This window comes from Gallus gallus, chromosome 7, assembly GCF_016699485.2.
Source record: "Gallus gallus isolate bGalGal1 chromosome 7, bGalGal1.mat.broiler.GRCg7b, whole genome shotgun sequence".
NCBI lineage: Eukaryota > Metazoa > Chordata > Aves > Galliformes > Phasianidae > Gallus > Gallus gallus.
Window position 1 is genome coordinate 32,009,294 of NC_052538.1, and position 19,795 is coordinate 32,029,088.

General features: G+C 39.3%; 1 protein-coding gene and 1 long non-coding RNA gene across 8 annotated transcripts in view; both read right to left on the reverse strand.

The window, feature by feature from the left end:
* Nucleotides 1-19,795, reverse strand: part of LRP1B (LDL receptor related protein 1B) — a 581,170-nt gene that overhangs the window by 549,927 nt on the left and 11,448 nt on the right. The window lies entirely within an intron of this gene.
* Nucleotides 12,041-16,721, reverse strand: LOC121111342. The gene is made up of 2 exons (XR_005861417.1): nt 13,412-16,721; nt 12,041-13,306 (listed from the first exon to the last, which is right to left on the reverse strand). It is a non-coding gene; the product is annotated as an uncharacterized LOC121111342 (long non-coding RNA).

Below are 19,795 nucleotides of genomic sequence, written 5' to 3' on the forward strand. Positions count from 1 at the left end.
AAATCCTTGGAAAATACAACCAGATTATAATGCATAGCCTCATCTCCACAAAAATATCACATGACAGATGAAAGAGAGAGCTGAAACACAGATGTCTGCTACAGCACCTGAATTTACTGCAACAAAGAGATAAGCAGCATTATTACACCCTATTCTGGGATTCATTTTTGGGGCTTGTTAATTATCCCAGAGCATTCAGCAGCCAGAGTTCAGAGCTCGCATTTGATTCCTGCAGAGATGAGTCAAAATTGTACATTCAGAACAAGTACAGTGTATGCACAAATTTATCTTCATTACCAGTCTGTTTTCAATGGCCAGAACAGTTGAAACAAGCCAGATTTCGGTCTTTATTTATGACACTCATGAGAATTCAGACATGCAACAACATATTCACATCCAAGGTTTGTGAAGTCTGAGAGATGCATTTCCACACTTGTAAAATGGGAATAATAACGGTCAGAGGTCCACATTACTCATTTGATGACATAATTAACTGGAGAAAATTTATAGTCCAATTTAGGCCCCCTTTACAACTACAGCAGAAAGGAGAGGATCTCACAGTGAGCAAGCTGTGGCGTGGTGCTGCTGAGGACACGAGTTGCCATCGTCAACCACTAAGGATCAGTGGCTGCAGCACAGGTTATGACCAGAGGAGAAAGGCCAAGCCACAGGAGCTAGCATGCACAGCTTCTTATCCACGTGAACATTCATCCACAGTCAAATCAGCAGACATTAAGAATTAGCAACTGGTCAGCAATTAGTATTAAATGTGGAGGTTGATGGCCCTACCTGCAGCAGGGGTTTGGAGCTTGATGATCCTTGAGGTCCCTTCCAACCCAGGCCATTCTACGATTCTATGAATTAGAATATTTCAGACACCATTCATTCTGCAAGAACCACAAAGCTCACCTTAACCATCACAGCTACCGGACACTGACATATTTCACACTAGCCAACAAGCTATCCGCGGCCCTTTATCTCCAAAGGTCTCCAGAGAGTTCAGAGGTACACATCTCTACAAATACAATTTTTGCCTTGAAAGCCTGTTATTTATTTTTCAATATGTAAGTATAGCTCGGCAAGGAGAGAAGCATCAGAGGTGGGAGGGGCTGCAGATGTCAGGCGCAGACTGCAGGCAGGCTGCCACTGCATGAGCCCCAGGGTAAATTTACCCTAATGGCAACCAACAGGAACACAGTACTTAGTGGAAAAAGGTTAGCACTCAACGTTGCTTCTACCTCGGCTTTCAAGATCACCATGACATACATTAAAGAACATTTTCATGAACTTTTTCTTTGTACCAACAGTCAGCAGAGTACTTTGCTGAGGGTAAAGTGGAACTCAGCCATTCAGTGATGTATACTTCAGGTTCCATGTGAGCCATTTAAAGCTCTGAACTTTAACACGGGAGTTTAGGGTATTTCAGGAGCCATTAGCATAATGATCCCTTGTTAGAATCCTCAACTGCTAGAATTCTCAACTCAAATGGGCTTTTTTCAGTTGTAAGGTCAGAACAAACATGCTATCAAGTTGCTAAATATGACATGCACGGATGTTGCACATCTGTGTTCCTATGGAAACTTTCACTTCTGTTTGGTGATGTTTATTTCTGTTACTTTACCATCTCAAAATTCACCTATTCATCCAACACTTCCAATTCCCAAAAGCCGCTCCCAGTATTGGGAGCATTTTCTCTCAAGCAGACTTAAAAACGTGACTTTTCATTCAAAATACCAAATCAGCAGTTTGGTTGGGATTGGTATATGTGTCAGAATACAAAAAGAAACTGAATGTCTGAAGTTTGAGATTTGTAAGCCTCAGCTGAGTCACTCCTGCCCTTCACACTTCTCTACATCCTCAAGAAGTGTCAGTGCTACTTCACCAGTCAATCTACAGCCCCAGCTTCTCTTATTTTTTATTGCAAGATGTCTGGTTAGCCAGGACTTTTCCCCTTGATATATCCATCTTGTCTGATTTTCTTGCTACATTTATGGAGATGGTCACAGACATGTTATGCTTCACAGAGCTTTCTTAGACATGCAGGAACTTGTATTAGAGGAGCTTGGGAAGATGAAGCCAATTTAGCAAGGAGAGAAATTGACCCAAAGTGCTGTCAAAAACTTAAAACCTGAAATACTCGAATAGTTCAGATGAACACATCACTTTAATAAAAAGTTGCATTCTTCTCAACTTCTGTATTGCATTCCTAACCAAAAAGAAAAATTGCTATATGAGATCACAGGTCTAAATGGAGAAAACCAGTGGAAGCAGTTTTGACATAGGTGACTTCATGCCATCATTCATAAAACAGCATAATTTCATGTAAATAATTCGCCCAATCATCCAAAATCATAAGATATAAATTTGACAAATCAGATAAAACAAGGTCGCTGCTAAAGCCAGTCTACTCCGAAGCACATAGAGCTGCTATCTCATTTCTGTTAATTTTCAGAGAAGCATTTATTAGAATTTGTCCATCAGCAGCTCTTCCGCCCTGGGAGGAGCCTGCCAAAAGTGACGTTATCGCTTACAGAGATTTATCCATGTTATTTCAGTCCCCAAAGCAGCATTTTCTCCTCTCAAATCCTGTGGTCCCTGAAGCAGTCCCTGTAACTCAGCAGCACTGTAATCTTTCAGCTTTTGAGTACCTTACAGCGATTTGCTGGCCCCGCTGAGCACTATTTCAGGATCATTTGTTTTACTCTCAGTCCCCACTACTTCTGCAATTAAACCTCAAGTTAATTAATAGCGCTGGTGCAACAAAGAGGTGTCAGAAACCACTTAGTTCCCCCTTCCACTGCTGCCTTCTCAAAACAAGGATAGCTTTTACTGTGCTTTCCCGATGTTACTCTTGTAATTTGTCTAGGACTGGCTTGGCCCCCCCCAGATCCAGCACTGCCATTCAAATCATTGCAGTTGCTGCACGTGTGCAGACTGGTTGCTCTTTGCACTGAGGGATGCTTTTCCAGCACAAAAGGGCATCAAAGATCTCTGAACTATTTTTAATTCAGAAGATACATTATAGCAAATAATATTAATTCTTGGACATTTTATGAGGGAAGAGCTGTAGACACCTCCTCAAATTCCACTTACACTGCACTGGCTCAACTATTATATAGTTGTTCAAGCACAAGAAGTTTATGTTGCTATGCATTATTTAATGCATAGCCAGCACTTCATCTCCTTTGCTTCACATTTATAGGCCTTGGTGAAGCCAACATCAAGTCTACCTTCACCTGAGGATCAACACTACTTGTCTGGCTTAGGCTGAAGTAAAATTTCTGAAGCTGAAAGTTTTCTGCCCATCTTTCAGTCTTTTTTCCAAGCATGATCGATGCCACTGTGCACAGCTAAACCTGTCAGTCTCCACTTTGTCAAGCTGCTCATCATATTTATCCTAGACAGCTCTGCAACCCAAAAGTTAGTTTCCAGTGGAAAGCCAACTCTAAGATCAATATTGCACGCATCACTCTCACCGCATCAGTAGCTACCCCACGTACGTCCCATAGCATTTACAGCATTGACTAGAAACATTTTCATTGACAGAACAGCTTCTCAAAATAAAAATATTTTATATGCTGAAAAATTCTGTTGCAGATTCACATAGTGGCTCCTCTTTAACTTGTGATATTTTGTGCTATATAACAATGATTCCCTCAAATACCTTTGCTTTTACAAGTCTCTTTAGGAATAAACCATGATGCAAGTTAAATGGAAACACGTACACATCACCTTAATAAGTGACTGTCTTCACAAGACTATTATTTTGGTGCAGTTTGCAGATAACTTAGAAGGTTCTTTCACAGCCTCTACATTTTTTTCAAGTGCTGACATATGCATCTTATATTTTAAGTACTTGTTGGGAAGGAGGTCTAAAATTCTTAAATCCATTTTATTGCTTTGACCCTCCTCATTTGGAAGTTATACACTCATATAAGTTGGAAGAGAGCCCTGGAGGACAACTCTCATCCAAGGCAGACAAAAAAAGTCAGACATGATTCAGGTTGCACTCAGCTTATCTAGGAAGTCGTTGAGTATTTCTAAAGATGGAGATACCACTGCCCTGCTGTGCTCGTCTCACTGTTAAACATTATCACGATTAATATGTCCTGCACTTTTATTTGTAGGCATTTGCCTTTCTGCAACTCATGACAGTCTCCAAACATAGTTCACCTCTAAGACCAGAATTAGTCTTCTCCCATTCCCTGTGAAGAAATGCCACTCTTCTCTACCCAGTCCCTAACCACTCTGAGGAAGCATTCAAACAACTAAATTTCATTTTTCAGATCAACATATAAGGATCATACTTCTTACAACTGCAGACAGGATGTTTAATGCATGCAAGCCCTTCTTGCTTTATTTAACCATACGAGGCATGGTTTACCAATCGTATTGAGATTATATCAGCTTTCACATGGACCATGTCTGCCTGCTGCTGTTTAAGGGAGGCTGGGAAAGCCCTCAGTTGTTTTTAAGTAGGCTTTCAACTCAAAAAGCAAAAATCTATCCATTATCCAGGAACTCAAATAAATGGTACAGATAATTGTTGACACAGTTATGTAAGCAAAAATAGCGGTATATCATCAGACCATGCAAAGCAGATACCTTCTGAGGTGCTCTACTGGCCTAGCAGAAGTGAGACAACAGAAAACTTCAGTCTGTGAAATCCAACATGTCTGAATATTAAGTTCTTATCTGCCTTTGTGGGAAGCACAGGAAGCTCTGCAGTATTGATAAGATTACTCACTTTAGTTCTGAATCAGACAGTAAATCCAGTAATCTAGGTTAATACAGGAAAAGTCAGACTAGCTTGGGGTGCAGAGAAAGAGGTATGTTCTGTCTAGGGGGAAAAGACTTTTCAAACTCCATGAGATGTACAGTAAAACAACAAAGGATATAACTGTGTAGTGAGCACTAAAGACAACAATGGCTCTGAAAGCCGTTTGACATGAAAACAAAAGCACAAAGAACAGTAACAAATATGCATTGTTGTGTTCAAAGCAACATAATGAGTTTCCAGAGTAACCTGCATATAGATACGTGCTTCCTTAGGTTTTAGAACTAATGGCTTGATAGATTGAAGGGAAAAACAATCTGTCATAAAGAGATTTTTAAACAAGGCACATATGCACTGTAATACTTTAATTGTATACCTCTGTATTTTAGAAACATATCTGACCTTCTGTATACTAAGGATTCATTGATTTTCAATAATTCTCAGTGCTCAGCAGGATCCTGGATTCTCAGAGCAATCTGACAGATTGTGAACATTTGTAAATCTCCTACTTGCTAAGTGCCTTAATAAAAGGTGACTGAGTTGTGTTTTTTTTTTTTATTTTTTTAAAAAGCAAATTTATCATCTTGAAAATATCATAAAGCTGCACATACAGCAGGCACTGCTGGTGTTTGATGCTTGTGGTTAACAGGTTTATGAAGATAACCACAAAGGAATCACTAAATTTGTTTGGTGATACTAGAAGTAATTCCCATTACGATCTCGGGACCAAAAAGAGGTCCAAGCACAAAGGTAATTTGTATGCAAGTAGATGGAGTCAAATTAAATTCAGCCACATGCGTGAGTTCCTTGAATTATACCAAAGTATTCATCAGTGACTTTGGGCTGGGCATCACACTGCCATCTTTGCTTTGCCACATGCATCTTATCTCAGAGTTCTCCTCTAGTCCTTGTAGGCTACGATCTGCCTCCTGGAGATGCATCTCAGTAGCAATTAATGACTCAACTTTTCCCCTTATGATCCTGCTTTTCGCAGTCTGGATCTCCCTCAGGTTTAAGGGTCACCACACCACAGCTGCAGGACTGCTCCCAGAAAGTCAAAAAGAACTGGGAAGAGATTTTCTTAAAAAATGATGATGTTAAAGGGTTCCCTCACATTGCATGCTGTTCCCTTGATTCCTTACATCAAATTATAGTTCCTCCTCTTGGTTTAGTTTATTCCCTTACATAAGGGAAATTTTCAAAGGAAGTTTTCTTAGGTTTAAAGAGTTTTTTGTGATTTTTGAAAGATACTCTTGGTTTACATATTCTATTTAAACTAAAAATGAACAATACAACAGTTCAAAGAATCTGCAGTTTTAAAAGGTACCAGCAGTCTTCCTGTAATCTTCCATTCTCAGAGCTGGAGCAAACTCTGCAGTGAACATTGCAGAGAGTGCACTTGACTAAAATGAAATGAAATCAGAAATGCCAGGACTGGGTTGGAAGCTGATAGAAGGTATGTGCTTCAGCATTTACTTCTCCAGTGGGCCTGGAGAAGTGCATTCTACCATATGAGTAAACACACCCAGCAGTCATCTGTACTTCATTAGTAGAATGTCACATTTTTCTACTAATTAATAAGAACTGTTGTAGACTTGAAAACACTTACCTACTAGTACAAACAACAAAGCATGAACACCTTGACACTGCAAGTATTACACCAAAAGAAATCTGCAATAAGACTGAAATTCCATTTTTTTGCTCTCCTGAACAGCACCATGCAATATTCTCCCACAGCTACCAAATAACATCAATTAGGAGCAGAAGCAAGATGTGCTACTATAAAAGGACATTATCTCCCCTTGGCTAAAATGACCTTTTTAAAGCTAAGGTAAAATTTTTAATTAAAGTCTGAATTGCTTCTAGGACTGTCTTAAAACCAGGAACTTTTCATAAAATTGAGGTAATTATCAAGTACCAAACATGTCAGAGTTTAAAATAGGTCATATATATCATATATTGATTCATACAGGTTACATAAATTTGTGTAACAAGCATATAGATTTAATTTCTCACTTCTGAAATAAAATACGCTTACATCAAAATCCATTTATTTGTTATATATTGGTTTAGGAATAAAGTACACTGTGGCATGACTGTTTTATTTACTTGCATACAAAATAGGGATTCATTTATGACAAATTGATTAATGTATATAATATGTTGGTTTGCAGTTGCAGAATATTAGATGTAGCAGAATTGCTTTTGGTTTGTAAGTCATTAATTTGCTGATAAGCCATACTGGTTGAATTTAAGTATATAAAGGTCTATTTGTCTTTAACTTTGGTTAACAACCACTAAGAGTTAGTGTGGGACTTCTGTATGCACAGACTCCTGCAGGAAAATGAATCCTATGCTTACATGAATAGTCATAATAGAATTTGAATATTAACCTACTAATCAGATGAGATTTAGGGATAGCTGAGCACCAAAACACAGAGAAGAAAATAGCTAATTTCAGAAGAAAGATGTATGTAAAGCAATATTTCCACAACATATATATGATACATATCTTATTAACAGGTAATCAGAAGTAGCATCAAACAATTTGATAAAAATGAGGCTGGCTTAATAACATGTATTTTGGGCAGTCTTTCAGTCTCATGGCACTCTGGACATAGACGTACCAAGAGGAAGGCAGCAAGAGGAGGGCTTTGCCACCCTCTATCACATCACCAAGCATTACCAACTGCAGCAGCACAGAGCTGCATTGCTTCCCTTACAGAAGTAACAGCTCTATAAACCTGCTTGCTTCACTTGTGTTATAGCCTGGCCAGCCCACTGCAGAGCAGAGGAACACAGAGCACAAACAACACATTTTATTTATAGGTGTGGGAGCAGGCTGGCAGCATGGCTTGGCCAGCAAAGCCAGTTTGGGGTTGGCAACAGGACCAAGGTCCAGGAGAGCTCCATCTGCTGACATGGGGCACTCAGCTCAGCCAGAATAATCACATCTACAATTCCCACAGATCTGTCGTCTCTGACATAAACCTGTCAGAAAACTGAACTACAGAATAGTCATGGAGAAGGGGGCAAGAGCAGCTCTTCCTGATGGGAGAAGGCTGGTGGAAAACTGGGGGGGGTTAGCAGTACAGAAAGTAACTGCAGATTTTCTGTCACAGCCTGTTCCATAGATTTCAACACGAAAGGGGAAATATCCTTCTGAATATATATATGTGCATTGTTATCACATATTCGCTGAGGACCACAGTAAAAAAAACTGGATATAATTGCACATGAAGACTAACTTGTTGGAAAAAAAGCTGTATAGACATCAGTACGTGTATTTGGTCTTGATTCTGATTTAAAGGTGAAAGCCTCTCTTATGCAAGGGGTATTGGTTTCCAGTACTGGCTATCAAATTCACTGTGTGCTAATGACAAAGAATGCTGCTCCTTATTCTATGTCATGAGAGACATGAAAAATAATTTAAATGCAGAACAAGGAGGTACAAAATTGAATACAGCAACTTCAGCCACCGACGGCTTTGAAGGGGTTACATTACACCTGGCAGAAGTGATGGAATTCCATGTCAGATCAATAGGTGCAAGTGATTACCTGCTATCACTGATGATGCTGATAGCACTGCTTCAGACCAGAAGCTTGAGGGCTCTTGTTTGCTGGGAGGTTAAACATGATCCATTCACATCTCACTCCAATTACATTGCACAGGTAAGAGAAATTAAATAGGTATTACTCAATCAACCTCATTATCCCTGAGTTAAGACAGTCAGGAATCACAAATTTAAACATTTTAATAAAGCAAACACATGACAACTGATCTGCTATTATATACATTAAGCTGATGTGCTATTATATACATTAATGGAGTAAGATTAGAAAGAATGCTTTCAGGTGTCATGTTTCACACATTAGAAGAAAGAATGGCATGTTTGAGAACAGGATGCTTGACTAACATCCATTTAATCTTTTCAAATGTTCAATTTGTTTTTCAATGGAAATGTATCCGTTGAAAAAATAAGAACTCTGACTGCAAAGCACTCCTACAAGAACAATTGCATCTACCCTGAAACAAGTACTTCAGCCAAAAATCAATGCATTTTAACACAAGTCAATAAAATCATAAGAGATAGAAATACTTTAACCAATAAATATTCCCTAACATGTATATAGTATTAATGAAATAATTGGAACTCAGTTAAACGTCAACTTCAGTTAAACAGAGGGAGATGGGGGAAGAAACCCCACTAATAGTGGTAGTAATCTATAGAATTATCACTATCTAGAATAGATTTCCTATAAAGTGACCTTCATCTTTTGCATGCTTTCCCCCTTGATGAATTACCTGAGAGACACAAACGTGACTTCATATCATACATACTCCTGGATATTGTTGTATACTGTTGCCAGATTATATCATACTTTGACAGGACAAAAAAATTGTCCCTTCTTAAAGCAATATGTGCTCCCTCTAGTGTCCACAGAAATCAAATCCAAATGGCGAGTAAACAGTACACAGAATCAGAATTGAATCATGTCCAGTTTTACAAAGGCATATAAGAACTAATGTGGCTTAGCAATTAGTCAACATTTAAGTAAATCATAGGACTTAAAACATCACCTAAATTTGCAAGAACTTGAATAAGGACCTGGTCAGGAAAAGACACAGAACTGGAGAGAGAGCAACGTTTCACTACTTATCATAAAATACATTGGCTACATTGCTATTTGGTCCCAAATCACTACATTTGAACTGAATCCCCAGTCAAGGAATTGGCCTCTTTGAAAACAGCTAAAACTATAAATTTCACAATAAGATTGAAATCAATTATTTAAATCAAAGTTTTCTGCTTGTTGGTTTAAATCACAGCTAAATCACTTCGATTTAAGTCAATTCACCTTACTGAACCCCTTAATCTTTAAGTCAATGACAAAGCTCCCATTGACTCTAGAAGAGGATGCTTCAAGAGGGTTCCCTTAGGCTGAGCAAACCAAACTCCTGTCTGTTCCTGCCAGAATCCCGTTAAAGCGGCTATTAGCCACATCCAATAGATTTGTCTTCCAGACCAAAGGGGCATCGGGAATTACACGACCTCATGCTGAGAGAGTAAGGAAAAAAGCAGGTTTCCTCTCCCTCCTTAGGTATTTATCTTTTAGCTATCTCTGTTTGAGAGCCAACTTAGTTTCTTCCCCAGGAGCACTGAAGCCCTGATCCAGCAGCACGCACATAGAGCTGTTTGAGGCAATGCAAAACTCTGCATCAAGTCAAGTCCCATCTGTCCACTCTCAAAACACATTGGCTGATCAGGGTTGGAGATCTGTGCACTTCAGGTGTTCTTTTTAGGGGCGTAGGTACGCATGCAGTGTTTTTAATATAATGCTCGCCAATGTTTTACTGCCACTGCAAGCAAGAGAAAGACCCTGCATTCATTATTCACAACTCTCTCTGAAGTCATGGCTGGATTCTGCCAACACGTTAATTCTCACTATCTTTTCTGAGGAAAAAGAAAAGATCTTTGGAGGAGAACCAAAGCAGCGAGCACACACATGCAAATCCCAAATAGAAAGCGTTTCCTTAAAAATAAATAAATAAATAAATAATAGCTGCATTAAAATCAGAAAGGCAATTTAAACATTTAAATTAAATAATGCAATTAAGAGAAACTAATTCATACATTCCCATGGGTGTCTTTATGAGCTCTAAGCGTAGGACCAAGTTAACTGAAGTTGTGTTATTAACTTAACCTAACCACAAAATGGTCCTTGCCCCTCCTGAAATGGCTGTTTCTCCCAATATCCCATACACTTCTGTATTTCAACTATTCCTTTCTTAATAGCTATTTCTGAGCATCCAAAGGGCTTTTATGACTGGTTACAGCTTTCTGGGAAACTACATGTAGTTCTGATAAACACTGATATAATAAAAATCAGAATCTACAGCCTATAATGAGGCAATTATCTCACAAGATAAAGATAAATACAGAAAATCCAATTACATGATTTTATTCTAATGCTGACCCATCATTTTTTTTTACCTGCACCTTTTACTCAGAAAATGTGCACGTGTCACCATATAATTTGTACCTTGAAGCACAGTACTGCCATTATGCATGTACACACATGGAAGCTAATTTTGCATTTCAGACACACCTTTAGGAGCTGTAATGGACTAAGTAGCACTTTCAAATTTTCTTTACCTCTTCCAAAGTAAGGCAGCAACAGCAGCATTTGCGCATCCCCAAAGCAGTCAAGAAACTGGGACCTTATTACCCACAATCACACCGAACTGCAGAAGAATGATGTCACTTGTATCTACAGATCACATTATGGTGACTACACTCACTTGGGGTGAATATCAACGCAACTTGTCCCCATGGTTACACAGTGATTAATTCATGGATTCTTCGTAGCACTTCAGCATAAGCAGCTGCTGGGCAGAAACCCAATGTAAACATGGTACCCTGCTTAACTGGGATATCCAACAGAGTTATCTTTTATTTTGTCCACAGAAAGCTATTAATAGTGACATTTAAAATAAGCCAAGTTTTTGAAACCGAACTAGAAGTCACCACAGTGGGAAGGCATTTATAGGGTATCACTACACCACTGAAGAGATTTGAACACAATTATTAGATTTCTAGAAGGAGAAATTGCTTCCATATACTCTTCTACAGCCACACTCAGTTTCAAGTCTTGAGGGTTTGCAAGAGTTGTGCGTCCATTTCCATTAATATGGGACTTCCTTGCAACAAGTGGAATATATTAAAAACAAAGGTAGTGGGATCTTTAAGACAATAATGAGAAGAAACTGGCTAACTAGGGAACTGAAAAGAGAGCCCTGGGCTAAAACAAGTGCATAAGCACTCACCCATGGCAGACTGAGTACATTAACGTGGGTTTTTGCACGGGCTTTCAAATAATGAAGTTACTGGTGTGGCATTAGAAACCAGCTTTATAAAGGTTCTCTTTAAAATAGGCATGGCAAGAACGCGATACAAAGAGAAGGCTCATGCACTAGAGATGCACTGAGCATCGCTGAAACACTTGTGCTTCATCAAAAAGTGTACGTTCTGAAAGTATTGGGGAAGATGGGGCAAATAAAAGATGCAAAGGAAAAACACCAGCTAGATCACGTCCACTGGATGTCCTTCCATTCTTTCAAGCAGGTCTCACCCTGCATCTATGTAAAAGTCAGATAGATGGCTCAGGACCTAGAAATACACGGTTGCGATTTTACTGAACAGTCTTTACTGGAGGAGAAGGTTTGCTGAACTTTAGCTTAGAGCTTTTTTTTTTTTTTTAAAGGCAGTTCAGTAAAAGAAAAAATTGACACTGTAGGAACAGTTACTGAAAGGTAAATGTGAGAGCTTCGCAGATCCAGAGAGTCTGCTTATGTAGAACAAGGAAAGAAAGAAAACGCTCCAGTGATATTAAGGACAACTCCCGCTTTCCATTCATTCTTTTCTTCCACAGAACCACCTCACTGCGATCCTCTTTTTGCTTCAACTTAAGGACTCCTATTGCCCACTAAGCACTTCCTGAGTGCCCATATTCTTCTCTTCTATCTCATAACAAAAGGCTTAACTCTCCTTAAGCATCTACTCCAACTGCTTTGTCATCAGTTCACCCCTGTCCTCCTCCCTAATGCTTTGCCCATTTAAAATAAGAGGTGGTATTAGAAGCACAACAATTCGTTTTGTCTGAGGACAAACCCCAATTTATCTGCTGTTTCTATTCCTAATTACACCCCTGTTCCTACACCCCGGCTCAACATACAAAAGAAGTCTCAACGTTTATATGGGACAAAATTGATCCACTTTGGAAGAGGTGGTTAAAAAATTTGCAAAGGCAATGTAGGAGAAAAATGTACAATTCCTAGAAAGCATTCGTTATATAACCCCTCACTTAGAAGATTATGCACTGCATAATGACTTCGGGAATCACTCGTGCAGATCAGTTTAACGCGTGCGTTAGTTTCTGCACCCTCAGTGATCGCAGACCTTGTCACTCAACCCGTTTTTTTCCATAGACAATCCCTGTAATAGCAGATTTGTCTTCGATAGCTTTTATTCGTAGCCTACAGCACAAGACAAAGAAGAAATAATTCTTAATCTACTTTGCCTAGCTAAGAAGAGGAAGTAATATAACACAGGCACAACGAGCTTGCTGTAGAGCCCCAGCCACTTGCCTGCAGCCCACAGACCAGAAATTAAGAGACCATGGGGAAGAACTGTTTTCAGCCCGGTCACAAACATTAGGATACCAGGAGGTAGGGCAGCTCAGCGGCACCAGGGAGCACAACATTCTGTCACTATTTAAAGACTCAGAAAAGGAAAAGATGAGAGCTCCCAGGGAGCTGTGGGCTCACCAGAGCAGGTCGGCTCTGCCTGACCAAGTGGCACAGCTCATAATCACCACCCTACCTTGAAAATTAGTCGAGTTTGCTCATTTTTTTTATTACATATATTTATTTTTAAATTCTTGTTCTGGCCTTGTAAGGAACTGAAATGAACGCAGTTTCCATGCAGGCAGGGTGACACTCCTGGTGGCAGCGACCAGTTCTCTTGCCTGAAAACAAGTTATAAATAGCAGTATTATTCATGCATCAATAGCATATATTCAAACACGTTTCAAAGACAGAGTGACTGTAAACCAAGCCAAAGCAATACATACAAATCCATACTGCTCCCAAAATAACCTCTTTCATAGCTCTCATCCAAGGAGCTTCTGCATCCTCCTGGTACAGAAGTGTCAAAGGCATCTTCCTCTTGATCCATTTGGATGAACCCGCTAAGAGAAGCCGTGCTGCTGGAGCAGAGAAGGAACAGGTTCAAACAGAGATTAAGTGACTTTCACAAGTGGGAAAGAACACTGGAATACAGGGTCTGAATGGGAGGAAAGATTAAAAGAAAGGTGAAGAGGTGACCTCCTTTGATGGAAAATGAACAGGTTAAAAAAATATCAAAAAAGCACATCCGAAATCCAAAAGTTCAAACCCTTCCAGTGGTATTGAGACAAACCCCAAATAGGAACACGTTGTGAAGATTGGTGGAATTAGTAGGCATGCTTTTTGCTAAGCAGCATTTAGCAGTATTCAAAATTTGTACATGGTTGGATTTTTTTGGGGTTGTTTCTCCTGTCAGGATTTAGGAAAAAGTGCAGATGTTTTTAGAAGCCTACCTACAAGTATATACTTTGGGTAAGTGAGACAGATTTATGAAAACCAATTCTCTAATTAAATAGAAAATCAACAGATGGCATTCTATAGGCAAGTCTCTTTTCTTAATATGACTTGGATTGCAATCCTGTATGATTTCAAGAGTCTGATTTGAATATAACAGCTCTGAAAAAAAAAAAAACAGTGTGAGAAAAGGCATTAGCAACCCACAGCAAGCATAACCCCCACCTAGCTAAGCACCTTCTGTAACCCTTGGCTAGAAAGCAAGATTGTCTGGGTCTGACTTCTGAAATGCAGCCTTGGACAGAGGGAGTTCTGTTCTGAAAAACATAGAAGACAGGATTTCAGCAGAGTATTCTAGCTGAGAAACAAGTACAGCTGCAGCACTGCAGTAATCCATTCTGGGCAAATTCCCTAAAAAAATATTAGAAATAAAAAAGGTATTTCAGGCCCTACTTTGTCTGAAGAGGGAATTTTTAGCCAGCACTAAGTTACCTCCCTCCTTTCTAGGTGGGAAACAATTCAAGCCATCTTAACATATTTTTAGTTGGTTATCATAAAGACGTTCATGTTGCCATTCTGAAGAGCAGATTGCCATGTAATTTCACATTTTTCGTCCTTGTGCAAATAAGTCACAGTTTACTGTAGGCTGATTTTTCTATGTGTAATATGTGGATTAGCAATTAACATTTTAATTAAAGATGGATTAACCAATATTAGGAAAATTATGTCTGGAACTGTTCAATTTAAAATCCACCGTATACATACAGATAAACATATCTTTGTTAAGTACAAGTAATTTTCTGGTCTGTGCAAGAATGATACGATTTAGGACTTTGAGAGACAGCATAGTAATTTGATATTATTACACATGGAGATAACTACCAAACAAATATAATAAGTGAAAAACATATTTTTCAAGAAGCTGCATGATTACCATTAAATTAAGTGTTAGATGTTCATTTAGCAAGGGCTCAGACCACAGCTCAAGCAGCACTGCTGGTAGACCAGTTTAATTTAGTTATGTTTAAACCAAGAGTAGTGGTGAAGGAGGACACGCTGTTCTAAGTATAAACTGTATTAACAGAGATTTCTGTACTTCTTGTTCCACTTGCAGTTTTTTTGCTGTGAAAATAAATCACAGCGCGTTTTCTCTTCTTTCAGCAATCTTCATAGTGAGAAGCCAGAATTTGTACCATGTGCCTTCCTGTCTGCATCTGGTCTCATTTTGTCAGTGCACATCCCGGGTGCTGAGTTCTGTTGGGTTGTGCTTTTTTTTGTTATTATTGGGATGAGGCAGCATTGTGAAGTTGGCTTTTTTGGGGGGGCGAGAGGGATGGACACCTATTAGTCTTTAACTCACTTTCTTTGCAAAGGGGACAAAACTGGGTGACATAATAGCAAAAGCAGCCAAAGAACAGGAAATATTGTGCCAGATACCCAAATTTATTACCCATCATTAAAAACATACAACAGTTGCACTTCTCCCCTTCAGTCACAGAACCGAACTGGGACACACACCCTTATGGCAAACACCATTACAGTTCTCTGCAAGTTCTGGTAACAAATGTTCTCATCAGCATCTTTTGATGCAACTTGGATACAGTTCAATGATTTTGCATTTACAGAAGAATTTGGTGTACTTGCAGGCCTAGTAAAGCAGCATAATAAACACAATGAAGCCCTTTTTACTCTTCAGCACCAAGGTATTTTACTTACAACAAAATTAAAAGAAGCCCAGATCTTTACAGCACACTCTTTCTAAAGCAGCAGCAAGCCAGAATCTTTTAAGCCCATTAACTTCAAAAAGGCAAAGCTTTTGGGAATAATCAGTTCCTCAGCATCTCCCTGGGTTTCATTTCACTGAGATTAGGAGTGACAAAAAGGGTTTGTTCCCAACAGCTAGTGAGATGGCCGGGCACCATGGTGGGTACAGCCACATGGCAGGAGAGACACAGTAATTCACAAGTAAGCAGACAACAACAGTGAACACAGATGGAATGGGAATAAACTTCTTCAACTTTGACTGAACTGATGAACTCGAGGCCAATGTTTAAGGTAATGTACATGGGTCATGCCAGATTTGAGTAGGACTGCTTTCTGTGTGATGAACTCAAATGCTTATTTAGAGTAAAAAAAAAAAAAATCACTTTCAAGGCTGAGTGAAGAGGAGGCAGAAAAGTGAGGAGTAACTCAAGTTTGCAAAACAACCAGAAAAGACTGAAGTAGCAGAAACATTTAAGAACTGCTCATTTGAGCTTTAACATGATATCTCCTTATTTCATAGGTAAGCAGCAGAGGAATATTTGCAGTAGCAGCTGCTTCCTTTGCTACCATACCTCTTGAACTTTCACAACCTGGAATGTTTTCATGGGATTACACTGTAAAGTAGCAATTCGAACTTACTTTTTAAGCTACAAGTAGCAGGACCACATTGTGGACCCCATCAGGGTTCAGTCTTAGGATCAGAAACCCTTTACCCAAATTTAACCTTACTAAAATTTGTATTAGAGAAGAGAGCCAGAGAAAAGGGGACAGATGGAGAGGAATTACTTCTAGAGAAGATGTCTCCTTCTCTCCTGTCCAGGGAGGCACATGACAAAGGCAGGCAACAGTGGTACAGCAAATATAGCCACAGCACCAGCCCAAGAATCCTCCATGGCCAACTCCTCTCCCAACTCTACAGAGGGGATCAGGAAGGAGCTACTGCCACTCAGCTGCTGCCTCCCATAGGCATGACATCTCCTCAGTAACCTACTTCAGACTTGCACTGAAAGCCTTCCTGAGAAACTTCTTGCTTTAACAGCTTCAGGAAATAGAGACATCATATTACACTGCAGACCACAGGCAACTCCTGCTGAATGCAGATAGCTGTACCATCTTGCATGGCAGCAGCATAGTGGGAATGCTTGTTTACACTGTACCTGGTAAGCATATAACTCATTTCATCCACTGAGATGTTCTCTGATGTGAATTTCATAAAGACAGGCCCAATATTCTTCACTGTAAACAGTGCAATATATGTACCTATTCTTTCTGTAAATCTGTTGACTTCGTCCTTAGAGCATCCTTTGAAATAACTGTAGTTAACACCTTGTTGTTCTTTTGCTTGTCAAACCACATACTACTATTAGCATTTCAGAAATAAAAGAAATGAACAGCGTGGACTGTCAAATCCTCAGCTGTGTTATAGAGAAAATATAAATACAAAGTGCTGTATTTGAATCCCACTAAGAACAAAGTTCTAAAAACCCAGCACAGAAGTTGCTGTAATATTTGAGGGGAGAGAGGGTGTTTTGAGGTAGCACACGGGCTGCCTGGAGCTGAGCTGTCATAGCAACAACCTCATTAAATCGTCCCTCTTGGGAGTGCTAACCTGTATCCCAACTGCTGGAAAGATGTCATTTATAATGGGACTTAATTCAGTTAATAGTCAAAGTACAGTAGACTTACAGAAAAGTGAAATTGCTAATTTAAAGAATTCACAGCGGAGCATGAAAACCATATCAAATGGCTGCAAAAAAGAAAACATTGGCTTTTGCACTCATCATCCTCCATTCCCCAAAAATCACCACCAGTATCTCAGCCTCTTAGGCATACAGTTTGTACCTTCTTTGTGACATCCTTCTCTCTCTGTCAGGGGCTCTGAAGGTGCCTCTTTCTTCTTTTACTGACCCTATATGCCAAGCATGACCAACACATTTGCTCTTCCATTTTAACACCAAGCTCTGCCCCAGCAGCTAACAACCCACAGTCATAGGTTGTAGATGCCCTCCTCTCAAATTTTTCCATTCTTAAGGCTCTTGCTTTCAATAAAACAAAAAAAAAAAGTGGGTATTCCCAAAAAAGATGTTATCCAAATGCATATCTTCATCATTAGGCAGAGATAGCCACCAACTTCCAGAGCTGCTTCAATACCTCACTTGTCACTTCCATAATGGAGTGGCAATAGAGCAACGGAAACATATTAATGGTGTATTTGGATTTCATTTGTGAAGATGTATGATTTAATAACTTTAATTGACAGCAATAACGCCTGAGTACAACGCTTTTTGGAAGTGCCTTTCAGTTTTTAAAGCAGTGGAGATAATTGTAAATGAAAAATGAAAGAAAACTGCACTGCTCAGAAAATGAGTCATTAACCTTTCAACTCAAGAGCTACCACTGGAATCTGGACCAGCAGGACTGCAGGAACAGCAAGAGCAGTTATGGAGGCAATTTAGTACTTCAGACTCATCTCTTTCAGTTGTCTTAAACTCTCCCTTGGCCTCCATCTCCCCAAAACATGATCACTTGGCAGGTCACTAGCACACCAGAGATGTCTGCTAGACCTTCCTAGGTCTCTAAGAAGAGCTGGGCCATATATATTATAGCTTTTTCAGGTTAAAAAAACCATAAAGCTACCCACTGGACACCAACACTTCAAGCTAAGTGACAAATCCAGAATTTCCTTTACCCTAGTAGCTCCTGTAGCAATTGAGTTCTCCAGCTCCTGTATTTTTTATCAAAACTTGCAGTGTCACAGCAACAACAGAGGAAGATATTATAAAAATATCTATGCAGTATCAGCTGCATATGATGGATTATTTACATCTGTCCTCCAGCACATCTTAATCCTGTAGTAAGGTAACTAGTTAAATCCCATGAGGGAGACTTAAACTGCAGAACTTGAACTGGAAATCAAATTAGCAGGAGACACTTTATTTTAATATGCAAAATGAGCTAATAATACTCAAATTACTTCCCATAATCTAAAGAAAAGTAATTTATTAAGGCTTTCCTCAAAACATGCAAATGGTTAAAGGAAAAACTCAATTTCAAAAACAAGTGGATCATAAGTTTAGATGAAAGCTCCTGTTTGCACTGCTCTTTATTGTCCCACACAACACACTTTAAGAGATATTCCATCTATGCTAATGAAAAAATGTTAATTCTTTTCTAATAAATTATTTTCATTAAAGATGCAATGATCGTATTCTGTTTTGAAGCAAAAAATATGCTTTTGCAGCTCAAGGTATGAGTTCATTTGGAGTGTGGAGCTGTGCAAGGCTGTCTGTATTTTACTGTATTTATTCTCTGGCTGTTAGCAGAGCTGTCCAAGAGCATACTTGAAGCCAGTTGCAACGTACAGATTTTTCAATAAAAAAAGGGAGAAATATTGGCCAGACAGTTAATTAAATGGCACCAGGACATTTTTTTTCTGCTTTCACAAACTTCAGTTTGTACTGAATCCCATATTAGGTATACAACACCACCAAATATAATAAATCTTCATTTATTGTCAGTAGATTTCTAACCTTGTTCTTTTAAACAGCGTGATGAACACATTTTAGCAGAACATATTTAATAAAGGCAAGATTAAGGAAGCCTTTCCTTTTGTTGCTCTGTACAGGGTAGGGTCCATCTGCAAGCACTTAGAGAAAGAAACCCCTCAGTTTTTTCCTCTTCAGCAATATTTCAATCCTTTCTGGGATACAAATTCTCCTCTCCAAATCTCTGCTACTGGGTGAGCTCAAACATTAGCATCACTCAACAGGTGTAACTTCAACCCCTAAGGCTATATTGCCACAGCCAAGATCTGCTTAAGTCTTTCCTCATTATTTTGTTTAAACAAAGCATGGTGAGCTGCTACCTCCAGCACAGAAGGCATTCTTGTTCTTCCTTTATCTGGCAAGCAAAGGGTCACTAAGGGCAAAAAACAGGAAGGAAAACAAAAGGTTCTTCTCCCACTCTAACCTTTATTCTGGCATCACTGCCCTGAAAAAATAGAATTTTCCCCCATGACGAGTTACATACAAGAGCAGCCTTTCCACAGCCAGCCCGCTCCACATCTGCCATCAGCACGCAGCAAAATCCAAATTCAAACCTCTATTGCAGCA